This window comes from Marmota marmota, unplaced genomic scaffold (genome assembly GCF_001458135.2).
Source record: "Marmota marmota marmota unplaced genomic scaffold, marMar, whole genome shotgun sequence".
NCBI classification, from domain to species: Eukaryota; Metazoa; Chordata; class Mammalia; order Rodentia; family Sciuridae; genus Marmota; species Marmota marmota.
This window is the reverse complement of record NW_026000108.1, coordinates 34,864,648-34,871,978: the sequence shown is the minus strand read 5'-3', so window position 1 is coordinate 34,871,978 and position 7,331 is coordinate 34,864,648. Positions and strand designations below refer to the sequence as shown.

The window sequence follows — 7,331 nt, the reverse complement described above, 5'->3', positions numbered from 1 at the left end:
CAAAAAAAAAAAAAAAATAGAAGTGGTGAAAGAGAGCATCCCAGTCTTGTTCCAGTTTTTAGAGGGAATGCCTTTAATTTTTCTCCATTTAGAATGATGTTGGCCTCGGGCTTAGCATAGATAGACTTTATGATTTTGAGATATGTTCCTGTTATCCCTAGGTTTTCTAGTCTTTTGAACATAAGGGGGTGCTGTATTTTGTCAAATGCTTTTTCTGCATTTATTGAGATTATCATATGATTCTTACCTTTAAGTCTATTGATGTGATGAATTACATTTATTAATTTCTGTGTGTTGAGCCAAACTTGCATCCCTGGGATGAATCCCACTTGATTATGGTGCGTGATCTTTTTGATATGTTTTTGTACTTGATTTGTCAAAATTTTATTGAGAATTTTTGCATCCATGTTCATTAGAGATATTGGTCTGAAGTTTTCTTTTTTTGATGTGTTTTTGCCTGGTTTTGGGATCAGGGTGATAGAATGAGTCTGGAAGTGCTCCCTCTGACATTTCATCAACTTCACTGTCCATGGGTTCTGTTATTATAGTATCCTGGTTTGTTTGGGGCACTTTCCTCCCTTGTTTTTTCATGTTGTCTATGTGTCTTCCTTTATTGCAGTGTGGGATCTGATACATTATAGTTTCTTCCCTATATTTTTGTAGTATCCATGCAGATTATCTGTTCCTCATTTTGATGTTGAGGGCTTCCAGACCCTGCTAGTGTCCCTTAATGTATGCTACTGCATCTAAAGTTGGTGGTGGCAATAGCAAAGGTAACTCAAGATAATACTTAAGGTGCCCCAAGATGGAAGCAATATCTTACAGAGATGGGGTTGAAAGAGTGGGCCTCACTCTCCCTTTCGGATGCCTGCTCTGAGATGCAGCTGCTTCTAGGCCCTGTCAGTTGTCAGAAAGTTAGGGACTATTTCGTGGGGAAGTCATTGCTATGGCAATGACTACAGTGTCCCAAGATGGAAGTGAGTTAGGCTTAGGCTCCCAGGTGTGTGTGTGTGTTGCGGGGGCAAACTCAGACCTACCCTGAACCTGGGTCCTGTGCAAGTTGGTGTGGACAGATCTGGACCAGGCCTGGACTCTTTAGTAGTCTGCTGGTCGGAAGAGGTGGTCCTGTGCCAGAGGCTGGGCTCCAGCAGGTGCCTGCTGGTGGAGGGGTGGACCCAGGCCCACTGTGAGCCTGGGTGCCCACATAGGCTGGTGTGAGTAGATATGGGCCACCGGGCTTGACCTCCTGCAGTAGTCTGTTGGTAGGAAGGGGTGGTCCTGCACCAGAGGCTAGGCTAGTGGAGGGGTGGAAACGGGCCTACTGTGAGCCTGGGTCCTGCACAGGCAGGTGTGGGTGGTCTGGGCTGGGTCTGAGCTTTTGGGGTAGTCTGCTGGTTGGAAGTGGCAGTCCTAGGCCAGAGTCTAGGCTCTGGTGGGTGTCTGCCAGTGGAGGGGTGAACCTGCGCCTACTGTGAGCCTGGGTCCTGCGTGAGCTGGTGTGGGCAGCCTGGGCTGGGTCTCTTCATTGCTTTTTTTTCCAGAATTTTTTTTTTTTTTTTTTTTTTTGTCTTTAAAGCTAAGGTAACAATTTTCCACCTCTGAACCACTTTGTGTCTAGTTCCTCCTCTTCTTCATCACGGCTACTGTTTTAGTTCAATCTTTAATAAACCAAGGCTCCTGCTGGCCTTGACCATGAAATCCAGGCCCCTAAAATGACTGCTGTCTTCCCAGAGCCTGACTAGCTTCCCTGAACACAACACAGAATATATTCGGATAGTGGCACCAGGAATTTCACAGAGAAATATCCTATCCTGATGTTTTCCTATTTGCATGTAATTTATAGTAATTTTAAGTGTGTAAAATTTGCATTTAATTATGGGTCTTTACTTTTTTGGCTTCTTTTAGGGAGACCCATTAATTAAGGTGAGAATTTTTAATCAATCCAGTTTTGCTGAATAAGGGAAATTGACTTGGATCTTTTTGTATAAATTAGACATCGAAAGAAATTCATTAATCAGCATTATCGTTCTCCTTGGTGGAACTGAGTTTCAAGTGTTTAGTACTGTGTTCCTTACTAAACTTTGTTTTATATGGCTCTCAGTAAAGGTTCAAATTGGCAAAATTTCTTATTTATTAATTTTTTCTTTGGTTATAATGGGAAAATGGAGCCAATTATCAAAATTGTCCCAGGTGGTAAAAAAGAAGGCAAGTGGTTCAAAAGTAGCAATTATAACTCTTTGTTTTTCTCTTCCCATGATACTCCAAAAAATACCATTTGGAATATATTAATGGGAAGGAAAGTGGGAAATGAATGGGAAATACTGAATTGTAACTTCTAAGCTCAATTCTTAGTACTTACACATAACCTTTCCTTTTAACTAGTCAAATAATTAAAAAAAAAATCAATCAAGTCCTTTGCTGTTATGGTCACTAATAATGCAAAGTGTTTGCTACCTAAGATTTAGTCCACTATATTTAAAACAATAATGAATGAACTCATTCTTTATCTCCTTCAGAACATCAGTATTACAAATACTATGTGTATGTACGTAGAGATGTATATATACACACAAAAACATACAGACTTACATGTATATACACACATATGGTACAAAATATTTACATATGCTTTTTATACATTATCTATTACATATATATGGTCCTAATTTAAATGGCTTGACTTTTTGGATTGAGAATAAGGCAAAAGTCATAGACAGTCAGTAGAAATCATGCATTAAATTTTGAATCTTTTCCTGAGCTAACAGGCAGTATGATCATCTGTCCCGTTCTGGGTATACCATGAACCACACCCCTAGTCAACCAAGTAATCAGGAAAGCAAGCAACTGAACTGGGTTGCTAAGACTAGATGCTCTGAAGGTTAGGTGTATTAAATGCATTTTAACTTATAATATTTTCATTTTATTAGTTTATCAAGATATAACTCCAACATAAGCTGAGGGATATCTACCATTGCATATACAGCATAAAATACATATTGACATATAGTATATATATATATATATATATATAAAAATACATGTGCTGCTTTTTTTCAGTTCACAATAGGACACATGTTAATAGAGCCATCTGCGCTATAGACCACCTAGAGCATAAACGTAGAAAACTCTTGAGCGATGTTGAGAGCCACAGCCGAAGGGGCCCCAGCAAACTTCCAGCTGCCGGCTGATGATTGGCTCACAGCGGCCCCAGCAACATCTAGCTGATTGGCTCCTCTGCGGTGATGCTCATTGGGCTGTTTCCCTGCCCTTTCAGACCACGGAGCTGCTCATTGGGGGACTTTTTTGGCTCCGCCCACGTGACCCAGCCAATCGGCCTCAAGAGCAGGAGGATTGTGGGAGGTGGGGAGAAGCTTGTGTGGGAGAGAGAGGCTTGTGGAAAGCCGGTGGTGGCAGTTGAGGCTCTGAGGGTTTTTCCTGAGAGGCTGTTTTGTTTGGCGTGTGTGGTTCTAAAAATAAAGTTAGTTTCTTTTGACAAGTGGCTCCTGATTGTGCCCAGCCAGACTGTGGCAGAGCTCTACATCAAATATTCCATCAACAAGTATATGAATAGGTAATCTCTACCCTATCATCTTTCAAGTATTTTTATTAAAAAACACAGAAATTTGACATGAGTATTATCAATACATTTTTATAAAATTAAAACATTTTTAACAGAATAGCTAATACCACTAAATGTGTAATGAAATCATTTTATGAGCTATGATTATTGTGGGAATTAAGAAATAGAAAATCCATACTAGTTAAAACAGTATAAAAGGAATAAATCTGAAGCAGGTGAAAGTTTACCAATAATTAAAAGATAGAAGAAATAAGCAGGAAGAGGGTAACAGCTTAGGCTGTGTTTTTAAATTTAAACCCAGTAAAAAATAAAAGGACAAATATAATTAACTCATGTATCGAGCACTGTCTGCCAAGCATTCTTCCTTTATTTCAAATTTGATACAGCATACCAATGAAATAATGTCACTACACACTGTGTCAATATGGCATGAGCTATTGATTACAATATAGTGTGATTGTGAATATATTTTTGATATTGCCAAATATGTCAGATTTTAATTTCTTTGTCAATGAGAAAAATTATGTACATAGCCTACATTATTTGGAGAAGTTTTAATAAAATAATACATGTAAATTACTTTGAACAGTGATCCAATTTCTCACAACTAATTAATGGTGTAGTTAACAGGATGAATCCATTTGAATCTAAACCTTATTCTCTGAGTGAGAGAGGACCATAGAAAGGTAGCAAGATCCACATGGTCTAAGGCAATGTTTCTCACAGTGGTCCAACCTACCTGTTATGGTTTGGAACTTTATTGACCCATGAAAAATTCATGTGTTAGACAACACAGGAATGTTCCAAGATTAAATTATGAGGGCTGTAACCTCTTCAGTGGATTGATCCATTTGATGGATTCATAATTTGAATAGACTGTTGGGTGGTAAGCAACTATAGGCAGGTGGGGCATGGCTAGAGGAAGTAGGTCACGAGGGGAATGTCCTTGTGTTAAGTAGTAGCTAGCAAAGAGCAGTAAAACGCATGGTAATGCCATAAAGTGTTCTTTAAAGAGTCCTTCTTTAAACTATTTTAAGAAATCAAATGGTAGTAAGTTAATTTGTAAAAAAAAAAAAAAAATAGAAACAAGGGAGTTAGATGGAAATCATGTCAAGAGAAAAGGATTAATGGGATTAACTCTTGTCAGAGTCCACTGAGGTTGATGTGAAGCTAGAAATTAGAGCTGTGTCTCCAATTGTCTGGGAAGGAAGATTCCTTTAGCAGTGCAGGCACACTAAGGTAACTTCTGACCAGCTGTTGACCCCAGTGCCCACTTTAACATGGGATTGACTTGTAGATGAAACCTCCCTAAATAAGGTGGCCACCATGCCAGTTCCTTAGAGAACCAACTAAGGTCAAAAACTCCACTGGCCAACGTGAAGGAGTTGTTGAACATCTTATGGGCAAAGAGTACAGAAGGTGGTACCAGTTTTCCTGGTAAACATGGAGACAGTGGTGTCTTGTCATTCTCTGCTTGGAGATGGCTCACTCTCTCTCGAAAGTGCTCTCTACTTAAGCCTCACTTTGATTTTACTTTTCTTTCACCTATAATAAAGTTCTCTTGCATGACTTTTGGTGTCTGATCTTAAATTTTCTTTTATCTGAACACAAGAACTTAAGCTTGGGGAAGTTTTAATAAAATAATATATGTAAATTACTTTGAACACAAATTCCTTTCCAGCTCCATGCTTTCCTGTGACACTTGGACTATATCTGACCTGAGCTTCTTGTGCTTTCTAGCCACCATGAGGTAAGCAGTCCTCTACCATGTCCATCCACTATGATGTTCCCCTGTCACCTAGGGCTCTGAGCAATAGAGTTGGCTGAACATATACTGAACCTCTGAAACTGTGAGCCCCAACTAAATACTGCCTCCTCTAAGTTGTTCTTGTTAGATATTTTGGCCTCAGTAAAAAGAAAACACACACACACACACACACACACAACAACAACTAACAATCACCTCTATTGTAATTATTTTAATAAGTTTTTAAAATTATTATTCCACTGCTCAAAATGGTAAGCCCAATCCATGAGTTTATTTTCTACTTTCCTCCTTGCTCTCTCCAGAATAAGAAAGGGGGAAAAAAAACACTCCTTTTTAAAGTGAACAATGAAAATACATATGAGGAAACTGAAAATCTGCCAATAAATTCAAAAGGTAAAATGCTGATACTCATTAAGCTTAGCAGAGTAACAAGGAAAAAGCCTTCAGCAGAGAAGGTAGTCTGCTTAATGGTGAAACCCAGACTCTAATTTCAATGGAGGCCTATATTGAGGTATAGGTTATTTGAAACAGGTTCCATTTGAAAGTCATTTTATGTATCACTAGAGTCCTCTTGCCATTTCCACTATGCCAAAGCCCTCAAAACTAAGCAGGTATGTGTTTTCAGTTTAGGCAATAAATTTTTCTCTAAACAAATTGGACAAATTAGTTCAAAAGAGCAATGGAGGAAAGTGCATGAGTATGAAGACAGAGAACAAGTGAGAAACAAGCTTGCCTCTTTGCTGGTTGAATATTGCAATCCTGGCATGAAGCACACTCACAGGAACAGGGGCACAGTGTCTCTACTCAGAGGACCCTTCTATTTTTATTAGTGTAGAAGAGAATCCTTTGTCCAGAGGTGATGTTTTCTGCTATTCCATGTACTCAGGGAGGATGGCCTTTTCTAAGTTCAACAGTGAGCCATGTAAATGAGTAGTTGTATGTTGGAGTGAGAGAACAAAGATTCCACATGCAGGTATCTAAGGACTCTATCAGCTTATTCTCAACTGCACCAAAGCAAGGCATGCCTTCAATAAACTCAAAGCATTGCCCACTCAGACCTCCATTACCAAGAGCAATGGTGTTTAGAAGCCTACCCTGAGCAGTCCGTGGGCTGTGTGTGAATTGTGTTGCACATACTAGCCTCTTGAGGGGATAGGCCTGGCACTGTGAACTCCCTGTCAAGGGATTGACCGCAAGATGCAGGTGAGCCTCTTACTGTAGCTCTGCCTAAGATCCCACACAGCACCTGAGATGGGTGTGACTCATCAACATGTCAATCAATCTGCTGACCAGGAGTCATCACAAAGCAAGACTCCCTTGAAACCTTATCCCCCTCTGATTCCGCCCATGGCCATAAAATAAAGGGATTCCAGGCCCATGCTATCTTTTCCAGCACTCTTTCCAGTGTGGAAACTGACCCTTAAGGTCGCAGAGCTGTCCCCGCCTCAATCTGAAAAACTTAAGTCTGCACTGTGTGATTTTTCACAGCTTTCTTAGCTTAATGTTGCAGCCACATCTTTTAAACCCAGTTCATCTCGTCTGCACAGATCATGGGCGAGAGAAGCCATTCTACTTCTGCATTTAATAAGCTATAAATAGGAGTAAACAAGGCCAAATCCTATCTACCCCTTATTTTTGCATAGTCTGGAAACTAAAAGTGCTTTTTATATCTTTTAATGACTTAAAAAATTAAAAGATGAATGATATCTTATTCATGTATGAATTATATGAAATCATATAAATAAAATTTTATTAGAACACGGCCACACTCATTCATTTACATACTAGTGATGACTGTCTTTGCTCTACAACAGAATTCAGTATTTGCATATGACAACATTATCTAAAATATTTATTATCTTATTCTTGACAGAAAAAGTAATTTGACAGAAAAAAAAATTATATCCCTGCCACAAAATATTTGTTTAAAAAATTTCCCCTTTCCTTAAGCATTGGAAGGAATGGATTAAAAATCACCATGTT

General features: G+C 39.1%; 1 protein-coding gene across 1 annotated transcript in view; it reads left to right on the top strand.

Moving 5' to 3' along the window:
- Positions 1 to 5,503, top strand: part of Yipf7 (Yip1 domain family member 7) — a 94,575-nt gene extending 89,072 nt beyond the window's left edge. The window contains exon 8 of the transcript XR_007341073.1: positions 5,262 to 5,503. The gene's annotated coding sequence lies outside the window, so the exon portion shown is untranslated. The remainder of the gene's footprint in view (positions 1 to 5,261) is intronic.
- Positions 5,504 to 7,331: the final 1,828 nt, after the last annotated feature.